General features: G+C 34.8%; 2 long non-coding RNA genes across 4 annotated transcripts; one reads left to right on the plus strand and one right to left on the minus strand.

The window, feature by feature from the left end:
* Positions 1-1,391: 1,391 nt before the first annotated feature.
* On the minus strand, positions 1,392-2,708 carry LOC121212395 (uncharacterized). 3 transcript variants are annotated; one of them, XR_005907495.1, is made up of 4 exons: positions 2,535-2,703; positions 2,117-2,226; positions 1,781-1,994; positions 1,392-1,688 (listed from the first exon to the last, which is right to left on the minus strand). It is a non-coding gene; the product is annotated as an uncharacterized lncRNA (long non-coding RNA). The 3 variants fall into 3 exon arrangements; XR_005907494.1 differs by having other exon boundaries at positions 1,781-2,226; positions 2,535-2,697; XR_005907496.1 differs by lacking the exon at positions 1,392-1,688 and having other exon boundaries at positions 1,928-2,226; positions 2,535-2,708.
* A 17,276-nt stretch (positions 2,709-19,984) lies between these two features.
* Positions 19,985-20,969, plus strand: LOC107894051 (uncharacterized). Its single transcript, XR_001683134.2, has 2 exons — positions 19,985-20,398; positions 20,703-20,969. It is a non-coding gene; the product is annotated as an uncharacterized lncRNA (long non-coding RNA).
* The last annotated feature ends 377 nt before the right edge of the window (positions 20,970-21,346 follow it).

Below are 21,346 nucleotides of genomic sequence, written 5' to 3' on the forward strand. Positions count from 1 at the left end.
ATTATGTGCTTGGCTTAAATTTTCTTGATAGGATTTAGGCAGTTTTGTATTCATGGGACGATCAAATTCATTTGTCACTGGTCCATTATAAAAAATTATTGTGCCGGTGCATTGGGATATAAAGTTTAGGACCAAGGTGGTGTTTTCAATCCAACTAGTCGAAGATGTTTCGTATAGTAATATTAACTTGATAGAATGGAATGCTACAAAAGCCCCTTTGGAAAAGTTAGTGGAGCATGGAACCAATATAAGGCCTATGAAGTCTACGGTGGAGCCACCACATTTGGGAAAAGTAGGTTATGTATCGGACTTCAAAGGGAAAAAAGTGATACAAAAGCAGTTGAAATGAGTAAATGTTGTAAGGTACATTGTGTACACTCTAATAGTGTTTTGAATTTTGACTTGTTGGCTTGGTAAGGTCGTAGGGGCCCTTTCAAAGTTCTTAAGCAATGAGGCCAAGGGACTATGGGTGGTTTGAAGCAAAGATGCGAAAATCAAAGTGATTCCAATGGAAACAAGTCAAAATTGGGGCTAGTTATAGCGGAAACTTCTTGCCAATGAGATGTATCATAAGTGTAACGGTTCAAGTTAAGAGGCGACAGAAGTCGAGGCAAATGTTCCAAAGGAAGGGACAACCCGATCACAAGACAATTCGGGAAGAAACTAAAGGTAACGAGAAAGTTTCAAGGTGAATCAAGTCAGTGTCATTCGAAAGTCGCAATGAGGGCGTTGCGAGAATGGGTAGGGGAGAATGTCACGGGCCAAAGTATAAAGCCCGTGACCATAACACATGATGCACTCCATGAAGGTCTATTTATTAGACGAGGATCATTTAGTTCACGAAAACTGGCCCGATAATGAAGATATGGCAACATAGGCTATTTTTAGTATCTATAGGAATCATATCTTATAGATTTGATTTGATGTGGTGTAATCTTTTAAATCCCTAAAATCAAGGGATATGTTAGTCTCGTCTTTCGATGTAATTTGATCTTCACTATCGATTTTGGGAGAGCTCAACTATAAATGGAGCCTCCCCTCATTTGTATCTCATCCATTGTAAGTTGAATTCTTAAGAGTAATAGAGTTCTTTGAGCATTTACTCAAACACTTTGTGTACGTTATTTCTGTGGTTTTTTGTTTTTTTTGACACAATTGCTTCCGCTATACAAGTTGATATTTTGGATATTTTAAAAGAATCCTCACTTTTGGGAGTAGAGGCCAACTTAAGCAAGTTTGGAGCTAACGGATCGTAAAACGAAAGATCTAGTCCTGTGACACATAGATGTCTTGCATGCCCAAATTTCAAAGAAGATTATGATAAATCTTAGAGTTGAGCCATTTAGTAAAAATATCAACCAATTGTTTTTCGAATGCTAGATAAGATAGACTTAAGGCACCAATGGCTACTTTTTCCTTGATAAAATTTCGATAAATTTTGATATGCTTGGTTCTATCGTGTTGCATTAGATTTTGAGCTATGCTAATGGCCATTTTGTTGTTATAGTACAAGGTTGATCTATTTTAGTTTAACAATTTTAGCTCTTCCAATACCTTTTACAGCCATAAAAGCTCAAAAACACCTTAAGCCATGGCCTTATATGCAGCCTCTGCACTTGATCGAGCCACAACACTTTGTTTCTTGCTCCTCCAAGTGACTAAGTTTTCTCCTACAAGAGTAGGATAACCTGTTGTAGACCTTCTGTCATCAAGAAAGCTAGCCCAATCTGCAACTGTAAATATTTCTATCTTGGATGACTATTTTTAAAGAATAGAATACCTTTGCTCGGCGTAGACTTAGAATAGCACAAAATTCGTAATACTGTCTACATCTAGGCTTCGCGAGGATCATGCATAAACTGGCTTATCAAACCAATCGCATAGGCTATATCAAGTCTAGTATGAGCGAGATAAATCAATCGTTCGATGAGTCTTTAATATATCTCTTTATCCACCATTTCCCTTGTAAGAGGCCCAATCTGCCCGGGCATAAACTATAAAACAAAATAAGGTCCAAAGTCCAGCATTACAAAACCCAAATGAACACATCCAGATTGGCCTGTTTTTTACAGATTAAACTTACTCAAATACAAGCTCAAAATGATTAAAAACTTACGCTTGAATGGCCCAAAAAATAAATAAATTTTCAGCATGGGTAACCCTAGCTTTCGGCTCCCACAAGCCATCTCCACAACGGCCTCCACACGCGCCACCCTCCAGCTGTACCTGCAAAACAGAATAACAAATTTGACAGCCAAATAACAGTAAGAAAAATAACAGTAACAAATAGAGCAGAAAATTAAAAATTTGTAATTTTTATTTTTATTGTAGCTATATAAAGCCGATTGTAAACAGTGTAAGGGGATCATTTTTTCCACAGAAATATAATACAGAGACACAGATTCTATAAAAAAATAGTTTTGATAAGGTGATTTCCAGGGATTTTGCTATTTTGATCTAGTTTTTATTTTGCTTTTTTTTTCCGTTCTTTTAGATCCGAAAATAAAAGAAAAAGAAAAGGGAAAAGGGCATACCCGAACTTATCTTGGAACAGGGTCGAAAGGTTCATTCTCGTGCGTCACTGGCCACCAAGTATGGTGGTGGTCTGGTGGTGGGACGAAGGTTTTTCCAGGGAAAGGAATAAACCCTTTAAGCTTTTAGGGTTCGTTGTGAAAAGGGGGGAAATTTATTATTATTATTATTATTATAGCAATAGCATAAATGTTTCTTTAATAAAATTTTGGTGCTGGATTCGCGCATTACCGCCTTAAATGAGTAATTTGCGCTATCAGTCCCTCTCTTTTGTGCTTCTGTTTGATTAAAACCCTATTCATTCCCTTTTACTTTTTAATTTTGCCCAAGAATTTTGTGTTAGTTTCATTTTAATCCGTGCTTAAACACTCCGTTTTGGAAACCTGGAATATTTGCATTTTTAATTCCATTGGTTTATGCGTATTTTATTTTAGTCCTTTTAGTATTTATTTATATATTTTTCCCCAAAATTTTATTCTGATTTCAATTCAATCCTAGTTTTATTTAACCTTTTTTATACAAATAGTTCATTTGTTATTTTGTTACTTCATTATTTATTTATTTAGTCTTAGTTTTCAATTTAATATTTTATTGATATTCAATTAGTTAATCTTGTTTATTTAATCTTTTTTTTCATTTTTTATAATTTTTTTATATATATTTTATTTTATTTTTACCTTTGTGTATATTTATTTTAATTTATTTTATGTTTTTCATTCCATTATTATTACTATTATTATTATTATTCTTTTTATTATTATCATTATTATTACTATTACTATTATTATTTTAAAATTATTTTTACAAACTTTTCATTCATTTATTTAATATTAGGATTTTAACTCCAAAATTTTAGTTTTATTTTATTTTACTATTTTTCTTATATTTGTTTAACTTGTATGTATATTTTTACCATTATTATCTTTATTTATATTATTTCATATATTTCATTACAAGATGTACCTTTAATTTCATTTGTATTTTAAAGTGGTTCTCAAATTTTTAATGTTTTTATAAACAATTTTCTCTTATGTTATTCGTGCATTTATTTTATTTATTTCTTCGTTTCTTTAAGTTGGTATTATCCCTTTATGTGCATGCCTTGATATTCCGTTGTTTTTATTTATTTCATGTATCTTCGATTGTTCGCATTGTCATTGGAATAGTGGCATATCATGCGGTACTTGTAAATTGTAGCATTCGATTCGTACATTATTTTTTAATAATTCATTTATTTACTTCCAAATTTATAAAAAGGGAAATTTTTAAACAAGGTAATATTTTGTGATTGGAAATTTGAGAAATCGTGCCCTAACGTGCTGAGTTTCGATTTACCGTTTGACCAAATAATCGAATATCCTTTTAAAATTTCAATGCATGAGTTTTGGAAATCATGAGATGATCTTAGGATCGAGGGTTCGAAATGTCGTATCCTAACGTACTAGATATGATATTTTATTTCTTTGGAACAAGAGCATCTCAATATCCACTTCGAGTTATCCAAAATTTTTTAAAGGGACTGTATTTTAAAATCTTTTCAAATTTTTAACATTAAGACATTAATTAATCAATAAGATACCAATTTTGGGCGTTGCGAGATTGCTAATCCTTCCTCGCACGTAATTAATTCCCGAACTCATTTTCTTGAATTTCGTAGGTCAAAATTAATATTTTAATAAAAATAAATTATTTTATAGGTGATTCGATCATACCTAAATAAAAGGATTGGTGGCGATTTTATATTTTTTTTAAAGTTGATTCTCGTTTTTCAAAATAAAAAAATAGTTTCGACAGTTTTGCGACTCCACTAGGGATAAATAAGATAGTTAAGCCGTAAAATTAATTATTTTTTGTTTTTTTGTCGAAATTGAAATTTTGATTTGAAAATTATGATTCTTTTGTTATATTTGTTTGTGATCATTATGATTGATGTGGTTTGAGTCGTAGAATACTCTTGCATTGCATAACTGTTGTGGTTACACCTTTTAAGTAGGAGTGAGAAACTATGCCTTAGTGAGGTTTTCACCTCCGCATGTGCTAGTGGACTACTTCTAGGATACATCCGTACCTATGTCTTCGTGAGATTTTTATCTCCACATGGCCATAGGGAAATATATTCTCTCGAACTTAATTCGATCCATATGAGTTTATAATGGGTGAGGATTGAGTAATCTGTTAGTTCAGGTATCCTTTTTTTTTATAACTGAACTGCATATATTGAATCCTAAGAGTCCACCCTAGGTAGAGCTATGATGAACCTTAGCAGTTACCAAAATAGGTGTTTGACTATTTTTTTTGTTTACTTTGAATTTTATCATTTGTATATGATACTGACTAGTGTTTGGTTTTAGCTGTAATTGCATGACATTGCACATTTAAAGAGATGTCGATTCGTGTTCGGTTACTAAATTAGAAGCCTTTCCATGGAGAATAATTTTTTTGATAAAGTGGAGGATAATGCGGTTGTCCGTATATGGTCAGAGAAATTGCAATTAGAGAAAGAAGATAGCCTAACTAATGAGTATACGTCAAAATTGTGGGACTTCACCCGTATTAGTGTGACACAAAATAACTTTTAGGAATTGAGAGATATATGAGCTCATTGTGTAACACCCCTTACCCGTATTCCTTACCGGAACAGAGTATGAGGTATTACTAAATTTTTAAAAATTTTCGACAGCATTCCTACTTATTTTTGCTTAAACCTCCTGCAAATTTAGAACACATTCCAATATACCAATCAATTTCATTTGTATAAACACACATATAGTTTAACTATTAATAAACACTACATTTAAAAGGGAACCATAACATATATTTACATGATGATCCCACATTACATAAAGTGTCTATACATGCCATAAAATTTCGGAACACTAGTAGTAAAATACCCCAAATGTGAAGGATAGTGTAGATGATTGTCTGACTTCGTTCCAATTTCCGAGTTGTTGGAAGTCACTATAACCAAGGGAAAAATAAAATCGAGTAAGCATATAGCTTAGTAAGTAAACACATGATAAATAAGTAATTACTCCCATAACTACACCAAAATATAAACTTATTCATGAATAACTTTATTGTTTAGGCAATTTCCAGCAAGCTGTTTTTCTGCGTCATAGTCGCTAATTTATTTTTATCTGGAGCTACAGGGCTCCAAATTGAGTTCCGTAAATTTTCCCTGAAACTAGACTCATATACCATTTCACCATAAAAATTTCAGAATTTTTAACCCAGCCAATTAGTACAGTTTATTCATTAAACCTTCCCCTGTTTCACTGCCCAACGGTTCTGACCCTTCCTCACTAAAATTTACTTAACTCTCTGTACAAAATTTGAAAAATGGGTTTTCTTGTTTCTAATAAAAATAGACTCAATAAGGATTCCAGGGATATAAATTTCATGCCATAATTATTTTTTTTTCAATTTTTGGTAATTTTCCAAAGTTAGAACAGGGGATCTCGAAATCAATCCAGCCCTGTTTTAGTAAAATTCAGATATCTCCAAAAATACAACTCTTTTGCTTATTCTATATCTTTCATATGAAAACAGACACATCCAGCTTCAATTTCATATATTATTCAGCTTCCCATTCATTTTCCACCATTTATGGTGATTTTTCAAAGTTACCCAACTGCTGTTGTTCAACACAGTTTATAATTAAATCGTTCCTTTTTCGTTTTTGATATTTTCTCCCATCTCATACATGGATCGATTTAGTGTCCAACTCAATATTTACCCCATAAAATTTTCCACCATATGGCAATATTCACCTTCCACACTTTTTCGTTGAACACTCGGAATGTTAACCGTTATTGGTGGATCTCGCACTTAGCACCACCACTGAATCGGGGAATCATCACTTAGCAACCCCTCGGGGGAATCAGCACATAGCAACCCCCTTTCACATTTCAAAGATATGGTGGATATCGCACTTAGCAACCCCTCGGGGGAATCAGCACATAGCAACCCCCTTTCACATTTCAAAGATATGGTGGATCACGCACATAGCACCACCCATAAATCGGGGAATCAGCACACAGCAACCCCTTTTATATACAACATACTACGGCTTATTCCGAGTGTTCAACCCATAACCCATATATTGCAACCCTTTATCACCTTTCCCGATTTAACAACATTTTTAGGATATGGCCAAACATTTATTTTAATTCCAAATAAATCTCAACATATATCAATTAATGTCAAAATAATACATCAAGTCACGTGTTTACTTACCTCGGTGCAAAATATCGTAATTTTGCACTTCACTCTACTATCTTTTCTTTTCCTCGTTTGAGATAATCTTCACGTCTTTCTTGATCTATAATAGCAAATTTAACTCATTTAATGTTCACATTCATTAAAATAATCCACCACCCAACTTTTTGAAAAATTACAATTTTGCCCCCAAACTTTCGCATAATTACACTTTTGTCCCCAAGCTCGGAAATTAAACTTCATCACTTATTCTTAGGTTTTATGACATGCTGAATATTTTTCCCTTCTATGGCAACATCAAATTCTCACTCTAACATACACTTATGAACAATAATTATTTTTACCGATTATTCCTATTTACCCGTTTTCGCTTAAAATCGCTTAGCAAAAGTTGTTTAACATAATTTATAGCTTCATATTCCACCATAAAACAGCAAAATAAACACATTTCACCTATGGGTATTTTTCCAAATATGAGCCCTAACACGAATTATTGCTAGAATAAGCTAAACCGAGTTACGAGGATTCCAAAAATGCGAAGAACATTAAAAACGGGGCTAGGATGCACTTACTATGAGCTTGAGAAAGCAAAGAAACCTTAGCTATGGCTTCCTTCAAATTTCGGCAGCAACTAATGAGGAAGATGATGATTTTTGTCATCTTTTTCCCATTTTATTTTTTTTATTACCAAATGACTAATATGCCCCCACTTAAAAAAATCTATTTCTCTCATTTCTTATGTCTATTTTTGTCCATCAACTAACTAATGGTCTAATTACCACATAAAGACCTCCAATTTAAAATTTCATATCAATTAGATACTTCTACATATAGAACTCAACTTTTGCACTATTTACAATTTAGTCCTTTTGACTAAATTGAGTGCCCAAACGTCTCAAATTTCGAACGAAATTTTTACGAAAATTTTCCGTGAAATTGTAGACCATAAAAATATAATAATAACCATATTTTCCCTCGTCGGATTTGTGGTCCCGAAACCACTATTCCGACTAGGCCCAAAATCGGGCTGTTACACATTGAGATGATGAGACTTAATTAGTTCTATCATAATTATTGCGATCTACCCTACTTGCTCGACATAAAAGTGGACAAGTATTTGTTTTGGGCTACGGTTCAGTTTTGGAACCCTGCCTATAGTTGTTTCATTTTCAGGAGGGTGGATTTGGTGCCCACTGTGGAAGAATATACCACCTTGCTTCGCTGTCCAAAGATCCAAGTCGGCAAAGCTTACTCTAGGGTCGTTAACGTCCCAACTTTTATGAAAAACTTAATGAATATTACTAGGATGGGTGAACATTAGGTTACAACCCAAATTTAGCAAAAAGGGGATGGTAAATACATTCTTTGGGTGAGTTTGAAAGACATGATCCTAGCACATCCGGATGTAAAGAAGAATTGATGTCTTCGCATTGAGTATTTATGGTTTGGTAATCTTTCCTAAAGCTTTAAGGCATATAGATGAAGCAGTCACTGATTTATTTAATTGACTTGATAAAAGGGTCACACCTGTACCTGCAGTTCTAGTTGAGATATTCAGATCTTTGAACGTGTCGGAGAGCAGGTGAAGGCAGATTCATCGGATGCGCGCAGTTATTATTGGTATGATTTCATGGTCATTTCTGAAAGGTGAACAAAGTTTCTTACCGAGTATTCTTTGAGAATTATTTCCCATTAAATGAGGAAGCAGCTATGCAAATGAGGGATGACATATCAGAGAAAATATGGATGGTAATTCTTCAAAATCTCAAAGAGGATGTTGAATTGGGAGCTCTTTGGATGGTCCTCGACGAAATCCTTTATCGGTGTGAGAGTTTTGATTGGGTACCTTTACTTGGAATTTGAGGAGTCGCTAGATATGTATTTTGCTCTTATTAATGCAGTATAAATTAAGACAGTTTATATCGGCGACACATGGGCTAGCTCAATGTGAGTTCTCGTATAAGGCGGACAATAAGAAAAAAGTTTAAGAGATTTTTAATGCTTAGAAGGAGACTCGTTGGATGAAGAAATTGGCTGTTGGTTCAATAACGACTCCTGAATACAACGGATGATTTAGTAAAAAAATTAATGATAATATCCCTAGGCCGAATTAAGAGGGCGATCGATCAATGGAGGAATACTTGCAAGTTGTCCCATCAGAGCTAGAGATCATAAGACAAGACTTTGAAAAGAAGAATTTAGAGCTCGGTAAAATGATAGAACAACTAGAAGAGAAAAATATTTATTTGAGACTAGATGTCAATGTTCAAAAATTAGAGATTGGGAAGTTAGGGAAAGAATAAGGCTGAGGAGGATTTGAATAGTTTGAAGACAGATTATAAGAAGCTACGTCTATCGATGAGTACTGCTGGGTTTGGGAAAACTTCAGAGCAGTGGCGCCAAGAGATTTAAGAGGAAAAGATCAAAGCTGATCGGTAGGAAAGAAAATTTCAACAAACTCAAATGCGAAATGAGGCCCTAGAGAAGAGTCTGTCTGAAGCCTAAAATAAGATCGGGTTGAAGGCTAGAATGATCGAAGTAGAAAAATCGCTTCATCAGCATAATAGTCACAACTCCGTAATGGAGCTGAAGGTGAGTTTGGATAAGTTTGAATAATTGAAAAAGGTCCAAGAACTCGAAATTACGCTACAAAATAGTGAGCTCCTGGTTGAGTTCCTTGAAGTAAGTAATGAGCAGTGTAATTAGCAACTCCATCGATCTCGGGGTCAAATTAGAGACAGAAACTACATTATGGGTGAGGCTGTGGCCTAGATTCGGGAGGTGACTGACCATCTATAGACTTTAACAGTTCAAGCATATGTATTGAGTGTAAAATACAAGCTAGAATTAGACTAGGGTCAGGAATTGGCTTGGTTGCTTAGGAAAGTAAAATCTTTGAGCATTAGGGCTAGGTCGTATCTATAATCTATTTCTATGTAAAGAATTTTATTTTCTAGTAAAGTTTTTTAAATGGGATTAAATCATAATCGATGCATTTTTTGCATTTATGCATCTGCATTATATTACATCATATGCATTAAAGTTAACCAAAAGATCTTAATTAATTAAAAAATTATTTCAGTAATCTGGAAATAGATAAAAATCTACCAAGTACACATTCTTACGGTACACAAAGAAAAACTAAAGTAATTAACAAAAGACTAGAAAGGTTGAACAAATGCAGAAGGGGATGCAAGAACAAATGCAAGCATAGATACAAAAGCAAATGGTTAGGATCCAACAGGATATAAGGAACCAAATTCTGAATCACAAAGGAACATAATAAATCAGCTAACACAACCGTTGACTGATGGACAGGAGAAAAGAAAATGGCCAATGGTCAATACTGGAGATGACAATGAGGATCCTCGTTACTCTCTCAGTTTTATCTAGATAAACACACAAACACAAGCCGAGGTGTGCACACAGGCCATCCGTTACAATCAGGCCCCAACGATTTCAGGTTGGTGTTTTCAATCTTAATTAACTATCAAGTTGGCTCATGCTCTAATTCAGGGGATAATTCAATAATCCTGTAGTCCCTGATCTGGATGACATGGTGGAAGCTGAAAGAGTGAGAGTGGAGTTCTAGAAACAATTAGAAGTCCAAAGCAGGTGCTTAGAGAAGTTCAAAGCAATGAAAGTGTTGACTATTACTGTGGGATTGACGCTAAAGGTTTGAGCTTGGTTCTAGACTTGGTGTTTCCCCCAAATTCAAAACTCCTGAGTTTGAGAAATATAACGGGACTTGCTATATTACCATGTTTTGTAGACGAATGATTGGGTACGTCAGCAATGATCAATTATTGATTCACTACTTCTAGGACAGTTTGGTTGAGATAGTAACCAAATGGTACAACCAATTGAGTCGCACTAAGATCAACTAGTGGAAGGACTTAGCTCAAGATTTTATGAGGCAGTATAATCACGTGACGGATATCACTCTGGATAGGATCACATTGCAGAACATGAAAAAAAATTAAATGAGAGCTTCTGATAATACGCCCAAAAGTGGAGAGGTTGTTATACAAGTCCAGCCACCTCTCTTAGAGAAAGAGACTATCATGCTATTCATTAATACCTTAAAAGCTCTATTCATTACTCATATGTTGGGGAGCACCACCAAAAGCTTCTCAGAATAGTAATGACTGGTGAAATGATTGAGAACGCAGTAAGAAGCGCAAAATGGACGTAGGGGAAAATACCAAGAGGTCAGCCCCAAGGAAAAAAAGAATGAGGTGAATAATACGAACACGTACAACAAAAGTTATTCTAAGTCACTGTAAACCAATCAAAGACAGTAACCGCCAATTATTCGGGTACCTTAAAATAAGAATTCAATAAGAGGACGAACACAGAAAGACTACAGTTTACGCCTATACTCATGACATATAGGGAGTTGTATCAAAACCTATTTGATGCGCATTTGGTGACCCCTTTTTACTTAAAGCCATTATAGTTCCTATACCTTAAATGGTACGATGCAAATGCTGAATGTATCATGCAAGGATCATAGGGCATTTGATAGAAAATTACATTACCTTTAAGAAGTTAGTTGAAAGATTTATTGAAATAGGCATTGTGAAGTTTGATGATGCACCTAGTGTAGAAAATTCATTACCCAATCACACCGATAATAGGGTAAACGCAATAAGTGAGAATATAGGGAAAATGATCAAGGCAGATATTACAGAAGTAAAAACTCTTTTAAGATGGGTCTAGAATGAGATGGCAAAGAGGAGGTTAGTTATTTCGAATTCAGAAGGGAGTTGCAAAGAGATAAGGACCTATGCGAGTTCTATCATGAAGAGGGGCACGAAGTCTAAGAATGCGCAGAATTTAAAGCTTTGATGCAAGGCCTGATGGACAATAAAAAGATAGAGTTCTATGAAGAACTTAAAGAAGAAGAAGCATATGCACGTCAGAATCAACAAAGGTCCCAAAAGTCAACTACCCAGTGGTCATTATTTCACGACCCCAAAATAATGAAGTGGGAATACGAGTGCCATCAAAAGTCATAATTCAAAAGCTTGATGTCTTTCCTTATAAAGGCAGTAAGAGGGTCCCATGAAATTACGACTGTAATGTGACGATCCTGGGAAAGGGGAACCTGGTCGATGTTTCAAGGCAAGGTCATGACGTGGGATCTTATATGCGTAGTGGAAGGCGCTACGATTCAGTGGACGCAAAAGCAAAACCTGCAAAAGAAAAAGCTACAGCAGCTGAACAGAAGAAGGAAAGGAAGGCCAGACCTAAATCTCCAGTTAATGAGCCAATCAATGAAGAGAAAGCTAAAAAATTTCTAAATTTTTTAAAGTATAACGAGTACAGTGTTGTGGAGCAGCTGCAAAAACAACTAGCTTGTATCTCGGTGTTAGTCTTACTCTTAAGTTCAGAGGTTCATCGTAGCGCACTGATGAAAGTATTAAACTAAACCTATATCATTATGATATTTCTGTCAACAAGCTAGATCGATTGGTTAGCAATATATGTGCTGATAACTTTATCTTCTTTAATAATGACGAAATACCACCTGTTGGCATATGATCATCTAAGGCTCTACACATCACCACCTGTTGCAAGGGGTATACGCTACCAGGGGTGTTAATTAATAACGGGTCAGCCTTAAATGTCCTACCATTATCCATACTGAACAGATTGCCCATGGATAGCTTTCACATGAAAACCTGTCAAAATATAGTAAGGGCGTTTGATGGCACAGAAAGAAAGGTAATGGGCAGAATTGAAATACCTCTTCTGATCAACCCAACAAACATGAGGTGGATTTCCTGGTGATGGATATTAAACCTTTATACAACTACTTATTGAGAAGACCTTGGATACATTTAGCAGGAGTAGTGCCTTCGTCACTACATTAGAAGTTAAAACTAGTATTAGAAGGTCGACTGGTGACAATAAATGTTGATGAAGATATTATCGCAGCCAATGCATATTTTTTAGAAATCAAGTGGGAACCAATGATATTCTCATACATATCCAAAACTTTCGTATTGGGAGAGATTATTCATCCTGAACAAAGGATGCTAAAAGAAGTAAATATTGGGGAAATGTTAAGAAATATACATATCAATGCCATATCCGAAGAGACAACTGAAGGAGGGACTTTTTCAGATATCTGATAAATATACATTACGGTTGCGATAATATCTTCTTCGGCATTTATTATCACTAGTCGATCTTTTAATACTAGTTTTAACTTCTGATTTAATAACGAAGGCACTGCTCTTACTGAATGTAACCAAGGTCTTCCGAATAAGCAGTTGTATGAATGTTTAATATCCATCACCAAGAAATTCACCTCATGTGTGTTCGGGCCGATCAGAAGAGGTATTTTAATTTTGCCAATTACCCTTCATTCTATGCCATCGAGTGCCCTTACTATATTTTGGCAGGTTTTCATGTAAGAGCTATCCATGGGCAATCTGTTAAGTGTGGATAATGGTAAGAAATTCAAGGCTGACCTATTATCGATCAACACTCCTGGTAGCATATACCCCTTACAACGGGTGGTGATGTGTAGAACCTTAGTTGATTCCATGCCACCATGTGATATTTCGTCATCATTGAAGAAGATGAAGTTATCAACGCTTATATTGTTAACTAAGCGATCTAGTTTGTTGACAGAAATATCATTAGCGACATAGGTTTCGTTTAATACTTTCATCAATGTGTGCGATGGACCTCTGAATTTAGGAGTAAGGTTAACACTGAGATACGAGTTGGTTGTTTTTGCAGTTGCTCTACAACACTGTACTCGCTGTGCTTTAAAAATTCTTTAGCCTCTTCTTTATTGACCGACTCATTAACTAGAGATTCAGGTCTATCCGTTCTTTCTTTTTTTTTGTTCAACCGCTGTAGCTTTTCCTTTTGTGAGTTCCACTTCTGTGTCCACTAAATTGTAGCACCTTCCATTATACATATAAGATCCTACGTCTTAACCTTGCCTTGAAGTATCGGCTGGGTTCTCTCTTCTTGGGATCATCACATTACAGTCATAATTTCATGGGACCCTCTTGCTGTCTTTATAAGGGAAGACCGCAAGCTGTTGGATTATGACTTTTGGTGGCATTCGTATTTCCACTTCATTATTTTTAAGGTTGTGAAATAATGACCACTGGGTAGTTGACTTTTGAGACATTCGTTGTTGATTCTAACGCGCATATGCTTCCTTTTTCTTTAAATTCTTCACAAAATTCTATCTCTTTATTGTCCATCAAACCTTGCACCAAAGCTCTGAATTCTACGCATTCTTGGACTTCGTGCTCCTCTTTATGTTGGAACTCGCAATAATTCTTTATCTTTTTGTAACTCTTCTAGATTCAAAATAACTAACTCCTCTTTGTCATCTCCTTTCAGACCCATCTCAAAGGAGTTTTTACTTCCGTAATATCTGCCTTGATCATTCTCATATTTTCACTTATCACGTTTACCCAATTATCGGTATGATTAGGTAACAGATTTTCTACACTAGGTGCATTATCAAAATTTCAAATGTCCATTTGAATAAATCTTTCAACTAACTTCTTAAAGGTAGTGCAACTTTCTATCGAATGCCCTGTAATCTCTGCATGATACTCACATTGAGCATTTGCATCGTACTATTTGTGGTATTGGGGCTTTAATGGCTTTAAGTAAAAAGGGGCCACTGCATGTGCATCAAATAGGTTTTGATACAGCTCCCTATACATCATGGGTATAGGCATAAACTGTAGTCTTTCTGTGTTCATCCTTATATCAGATTCTTGTTTTAGAGTTCCCAGATGATTGGCGGTTACGGTCTTTGGTTAGTTTACAGTGAGTGACTTGGAATAACCTTTGTTGTACGTGTTTGTATTGTTTACCTCATTCTTCTTTTTCCTTGGGGCTAACCTCTTGGTACTTTCCCTTGCATCTATTTTGCCGCTCCTTACTGCGTTATCAATCATTTTGCCAGTCATCACTATATCTGAGAAGCTTTTGGTGGCGCTCCCCAACATAGAAGTAATGAATGGAGCCTTTAAGGTATTGATGAATAGCATGGTAGTTTTTTTCTTTAAGAGAGATGGCTGGACTTGTATAGCAGCCTCCTTCCACCTTTAGGCATATTGTCAGAAGCTCTTATTCGATTTTTTTCATGTTCTGCAAGGTGATTTTATTCGGAGTTGTATTTGTCACGTGACTATATTACCTCATAAAAGCTTGAGCTAGGTCTTTCCATAAGTTGATTTTAGTACAGCTCAATTAGCTGTACCATTTGGATGCTAACCCAACTAAACTGTCTTGGAAGTAGTGAATCAATAATTGATCATTGTTGACGTACCCAGTCATTCGTCTACAAAACATGGTAATATGAGCCTCAAGGTAGCTAGTCCCGTTATATTTCTCGAACTCAAGAGTTTTGAACTTGGGGGAAAGCATCAAGTCTAGAACCAAGCTCAAATCTTTAGCGTCAATCCCACAGTGATAGTCTACATTTTCCATTACTTTGAACTTCTTCTCTAACCACTTGCATTAGTCTTCCAATTGTTTCTAGAACTCTACTCTCACTCTTTTGGCTTCCACCATGTTATTCAGATCAGGGACAATAAGATTAATTGGGTTATCCCCTAGATTAGAGCCTGAGCCGGCTTGATAGTTAATTGCTATTGAAACACTAGCTTGAAATTGTTGGGGGCCTGATTGTAATGGATGGCCTTCGTGTGCACACCTTGGCTTGTGTTTGTGCGTTCATCGGGGTAAAATCGGGAGGGTAAAGAGGATCCTTATTGTCATCTCCAGTATTGACCATAAGGCCTTTTTCTTTCTCCTATCCACCAATTAGCAGTTGTGTTAGCTGGTTCATCATGTTCCTTTGTGATTCCAGCATTTGGTCCCTCATATCCTGTTGTATCTTAGCCATCTGCTATTGCATCTCTTTTTACATTCGTTTCAACCTTTCTAGTTTTTTGTCCATTACTTTGGTTTTTCTTTGTGTACTGTAAGGATGCGTACTTGGTATATTTTTGCCGGTTTTTATATTACTGAAATAATTTTTTAATTAATTAGGATCTTTTGGTAGACTTTAGTGCATATGATGTAATGTAATGTAGATGCATGAATGCAAAAAATACGACTATTTTGATTCAATTCCATTTAGAAAACTTTACTAGAAAACAAAGTTCTTTACATAGAAATGGATTACAGATACGACCTAGTCCTAATGCTCAAAGATTTTACTTTTCTAAGAAATCAAGCCAATTCCCGGCCCCGGTCTGATTCTAGTTCGTATTTCACACTTAATACATCTGCTTGAACTGCTAAAGTCTATATATGGTCAGCCACCTCCCAAATCTGGGCCACTGTCTCACCCATAATGTAGTCTCTGTCTCTAATTTGACCCCGAGATTGATAGAGTTGCTCATTACTTGCTTTAAGGAGCTCAACTTAGAGCTCACTATTTTGTAGTGCAATTTTAATTTTTTAGACCTTTTTTTTCGTTTTTCAATCTTATCCAAGCTCGTCTTGAGCTTCATTACGGAGTTGCGGTTACGATGCTGATGAAGCGATTTTTCTAGTTCAGCCATTCTAGCCTTCAACCCGATCTTCTCATTTTGGGCTTTTGAAAGACTCTTCTCTAGGGCCTCATTTCGCATTTGAGCATCTTGAAATTTTCTTTCCCACCAATCAGCTTTGATCTTTTCCTCTCGAATCTCTTAGCGCCACTACTCTGATGTTTTCCCCAACCTGGCAGTTCTCATCGATAGACGTAGCTTCTTATAATCTGTCTTCAAACTACCCAGATCCTCATCGGCCTTATTATTTTCTTTTCTTAATTTCCCAATCTCCAATTTCTGAACATCGACATCTAGTCTCAAATGCATCTTTTCCTCTTCTAGTTGTTTTATCTTCTTACTGAGCACTGAATTCTTCCTTTCGAAGTCTTGCATTATGATCTCTAGCTCTGATGAGACAACTTGCAAGTATTCATCCATTGATTGAGCGCCCTTTAAATTCGGCCCAGGGATATTATTATTAATCCTTTTACTAAACCATTCGTTGTATTCAGAAGTCGTTATTGAACCAACAGCCAATCTCTTCATCCAGCGGGTCTACTTCCAAGCATCAGAAATATCTTGAACTTTTTTCTTATAATTGTCCATCTTATACAAGAACTCATATTGAGCTAGCCCGTGAGTCAATGGTATAAACTGCCTTGATTTATACTGCCTTAATACGAACGAAGGGCATACCCAACGGCTCCTCAAATTCTAAGCAAAAAATACTCAATTATAACTCCCACACCGATAAAAGATCTCGTCTGGGACAATTCAAAGAGCTTTTCTTTCAACATCCTCCTCTTTGAGATTCTGAAAAATTGACATCCACCTTTCCTCTGATATGCCATCCCTCCTTTGCTTAGCTGCTTCCTCATTTAATGGGGAATAATTCTCAGAGAAGACTCGGTAAGAGACATTGTCCACCTTCTAGAAATGACCATGAAACCATACCAATAATAGCTGCGTGCATCCAATGAATTTGCCTTCACCTGTCCTCCGATACACGTTCAAAGATCTGAATGTCTCAGCTAGAACTGCCGGTACAGGTGTAACCTTTTTATCAAGTCGATCAAATAAATCAGCGACTGCTTTATCTATATGCATTAAAGCTTTAGGAAAGATTACCAAACTATAAATACTCAAGGCGAAGACGTCAATTTTCTTTTTTACATCCGGATGTGCTAGGATCAGGTCCCTCAAACTCACCCAATTAATTCATTTACCATCCTTTTTTTGCTGAATTCAGGTCATAACCCAATGTTCACTCATTCAGTAATGTTCATTATCTTTTTCACAAAAGTTGGGATGTTAGTGGCCCTAGAGTAAATTTTTTTGACTTGGATCTTTGGACAACGAAGCAATGTGGTATATTCTTCCACAGTGGGCACCAAGTCCACCCTCTCAAAAGTGAAACAACTATAGGCAAGGTTCCAAAACTGAGTCATAGCCTGAAACAAATGCTTGTACACCTTGATGTCAAGCAAGGTAGATCGCCATAATTATGGTAGAACAACTGCTTAGTCTCATCATCCCAATGGGCCCATATATCTCTCAATTCCTAAAGCTCATTTTGTGTCACATTGATACTGGTAAAGTCTCACAATTTTGATGTATACCCCTCAACTAGACTATCTCTTTTCTCTAATTGCAATTTCTTTGACCATATACAGACAGCCGCATTATCTTTCACTTTATTAAGAAATTCATTCTCCGTGGCAAGCCTTCTAACTTAGTAACCGAACATGAATCGGCACCTGTTTAAATATGCAATGTCATGCAATTACGGCCAAAATAAAACACAACAAGTCAGTATAATATACAAATGATAAAATTCAAAGTAAAAAAAAAAGTCCAACACCTATCTGGGTAACCGCTAAGGTTCATCATATCTTTACCTAGGGTGGGCTCTTAGGGTTCCCTATATGCAGTTCAGTTCTAAAGAAAGGGTACCTGAACCAGTAGATTCTTCAATCCTCATCCATTATAGGCTCATATGGATCGAGTTCAGTTCAGGGGAATACATTTCCCTATGGCAATGTAGAGATGAAAATCTTACGAAGACGTAGGTACTGATATATCCCAGAAGCAGTCCACTAGCCCATACGGAGTTGAAAACCTCACGAAGGCATATTTCTCATTCCCACTTAAAAGGTGTAACCATAACGGTCATGCAATGTAATGCAAGAGTATTTTATGAGCCTCAAACCACAGCAATTATAAGGACCACAAACAAATGCAACAAAAGAATCATAGTTTTCAAATCAAACTTTCAATTTTCAACAAAAGGATAGAAAATAATCAGTTTTACGGTTTGACTCTCTTATTTATCCCCAGTGGATCGCCAAGCTGTTGAAATTATTTTTTTATTTTGAAAAACGGAGATTGACTTTAAAAAAATATGGAGTCGCCACCAATCATTTTATTTAGGTGTGATCGGATCGCCTATACAACATTTTATTTTATTAAAATATTGATTTTGGCCTACGAAATTCAAGAAAATGGGTTCGGGAGTCGGTTACATGCAAGGAAGGATTAGCACCCTTGCAGCGCCCAAAATTGGTACCTTATTGATTAATTAATGTCCTAATGTCAAAAATTTAAAAAGATTTTAAAATACAATTCTTTTAAAAAAAATTGGATAGCTAGAAGTGGATATTTAGATTCTCTTGTTCTGAAGAAATAAAATATCATATTCAGCACGTTAGAATACGACATTTCAATCCCTCGATACCAAAATCATCTCATGATTTTTAAAACTCATGCATTGAAATTTTAAAAGGATATTCGGTTATTTGGTCAAATGATAAATCAAAATCCAGCACGTTAGGGAACGACTTCTCGAATTTCCAAACACGAAATATTGTCTTGTTTAAAAATTTCCCTTTTTATGAATTTGGAAGTAAATCAATGGATTACTAAAAAATAATATACGAATCGAATGCTACAATTTACAAGCACCGCATGATATGCCACTATTCCAATGACAATGCGAACAATCGAAGATACATGAAATAAATAAAAATAATGGAATATCAAGGCATGCACCTAAAGGGATAATACCAACTTAAAGAAACGAAGAAATAAACAAAAGAGAAAATTGTTTATAAAAGCATTGAAAATTCGAGAACCACTTTAAAATACAAATGAAAGTAAAGGTACATCTTGTAATGAAATATATGAAATAATATAAATAAAGATAATAACGGTAAAATATATGTACAAGTAAAATAAATATAAAAAAATAGTAAAGTAAAAAAAACTAAAATTTTGGAGTTAAAATCCTAATATTAAATAAATGAATGATAAGTTTGTAAAAATAATTTTAAAATAATAATAATAGTAATAATAATGATAATAATAAGAATAATAAGAATAATAATAGTAGTAATAATATTGGAATGAAAAACATAATAAAACAATTAAAATAAATATGCGCAAAGGTAAAATTAAAAGAAAATATATATAAAAAACAATTATAAAAAACAAAAAAAATATTAAATAAACAAGATAAATAACTAATTGAATATCAATAAAATATTAAATTGAAAACTAAGACTAAATAAATAAATAATGAAGTAACAAAATAACAAATGAACTATTTGTATAAAAAGGTTAAATAAATCTAGGATTGAATTGAAATCAGAATAAAATTTTGGGTATAATTTATAAATAAATACTAAAAGGACTAAAATAAAATACACACAAACCAATGAGATTAAAAATGCAAATATTCCAGGTTCCTAAAATGCAACGTTTAAGCACGGATTAAAATGAAACTGACACAAAATTCCTGGGCAAAATTAAAAAGTAAAAGTCAAACTGCAACGCAAAAAGGAGGGACTGATCGCGAAAATTACCCATTTAAGGCGGGAATGCGCCGATCCAGCACCAAAATTTTATTAAAGATATATTTCTGCTATTGCTATAATAAACAAATAATACTAATAAAAAAATCAAAGATTTCTCCCTTTTTCACAACTAAACCTAAAAGCTTTAAGGGTTTATTCCTTTCCCTTTTCTTCTCCTGGAAAAACCTTCGTCACACCACCGGACCACCACCATTCTTGGTGGCCAGCGACGCACGAAAATGAACCTTTCGACCCTGTTCCAAGGTAAGTTCGAGTAAGCCCTTTTCCTTCATTTTCGGATCTAAAAAGAATGAAAGAAAAGCAAAATAAAAACTAGACCAAAATAGCAAAATCCCTTGAAATCACCTTATCGAAACTTTTTTTTATAGAATCTGCGTGTCTCTGTATTATATTTATGTGGAGAAAAAGATCCCCTTACACTGTTTACAATCGGCTTTATATAGCCGCAATAAAAATAAAAATTACAAATTTCTGATTTTCTGCTTTATTTGTTACTGCTATTTTTTTGCTGTTATTTGGCTGTCAAATTTGTTATTCTATTTTGTAGGTACAGCTAAAGGGTGGCGCGTGTGGAGGTCGTTGTGGAGGTGGCTTGCGGTAGTCGAAAGTTAGTGTTACCCATGTTGAAAATTTATTTATTTTTTGGGCCATTCGGGCCTAAGTTTTTAATCATTTTGGGCTTGTATTTGGGTAAGGTTTGGTCTGTAAAAAACAGGCCAATTGGGCCGTGTTTATTTGGGTTTTGTAATGTTGGACTTTGGACCTTATTTTGTTTTATAGTTTATGCCCGGGCAGATTGGGCCTCTTACAATTATCATTATTATTACTATTATTATTATTATTTTAAAATTATTTTTACAAACTTTTCATTCATTTATTTAATATTAGGATTTTAACTCCAAAATTTTAGTTTTTTTTACTTTACTATTTTTCTTATATTTATTTTACTTGTACGTATATTTTTACCATTATTATCTTTGTTTATATTATTTCATATATTGCATTACGAGATGTACCTTTAATTTCATTTGTATTTTAAAGTGGTTCTCGAATTTTTAATGCTTTTATAAATAATTTTCTCTTATGTTATTCGTGCATTTATTTTATTTATTTCTTCGTTTCTTTAAGTTGGTATTATCCCTTTATGTGCATGCCTTTATATTCCGTTGTTTTTCTTTATTTCATGTATCT

This window comes from Gossypium hirsutum, chromosome A13, assembly GCF_007990345.1.
Source record: "Gossypium hirsutum isolate 1008001.06 chromosome A13, Gossypium_hirsutum_v2.1, whole genome shotgun sequence".
In the NCBI taxonomy this organism is placed as follows: Eukaryota; Viridiplantae; Streptophyta; class Magnoliopsida; order Malvales; family Malvaceae; genus Gossypium; species Gossypium hirsutum.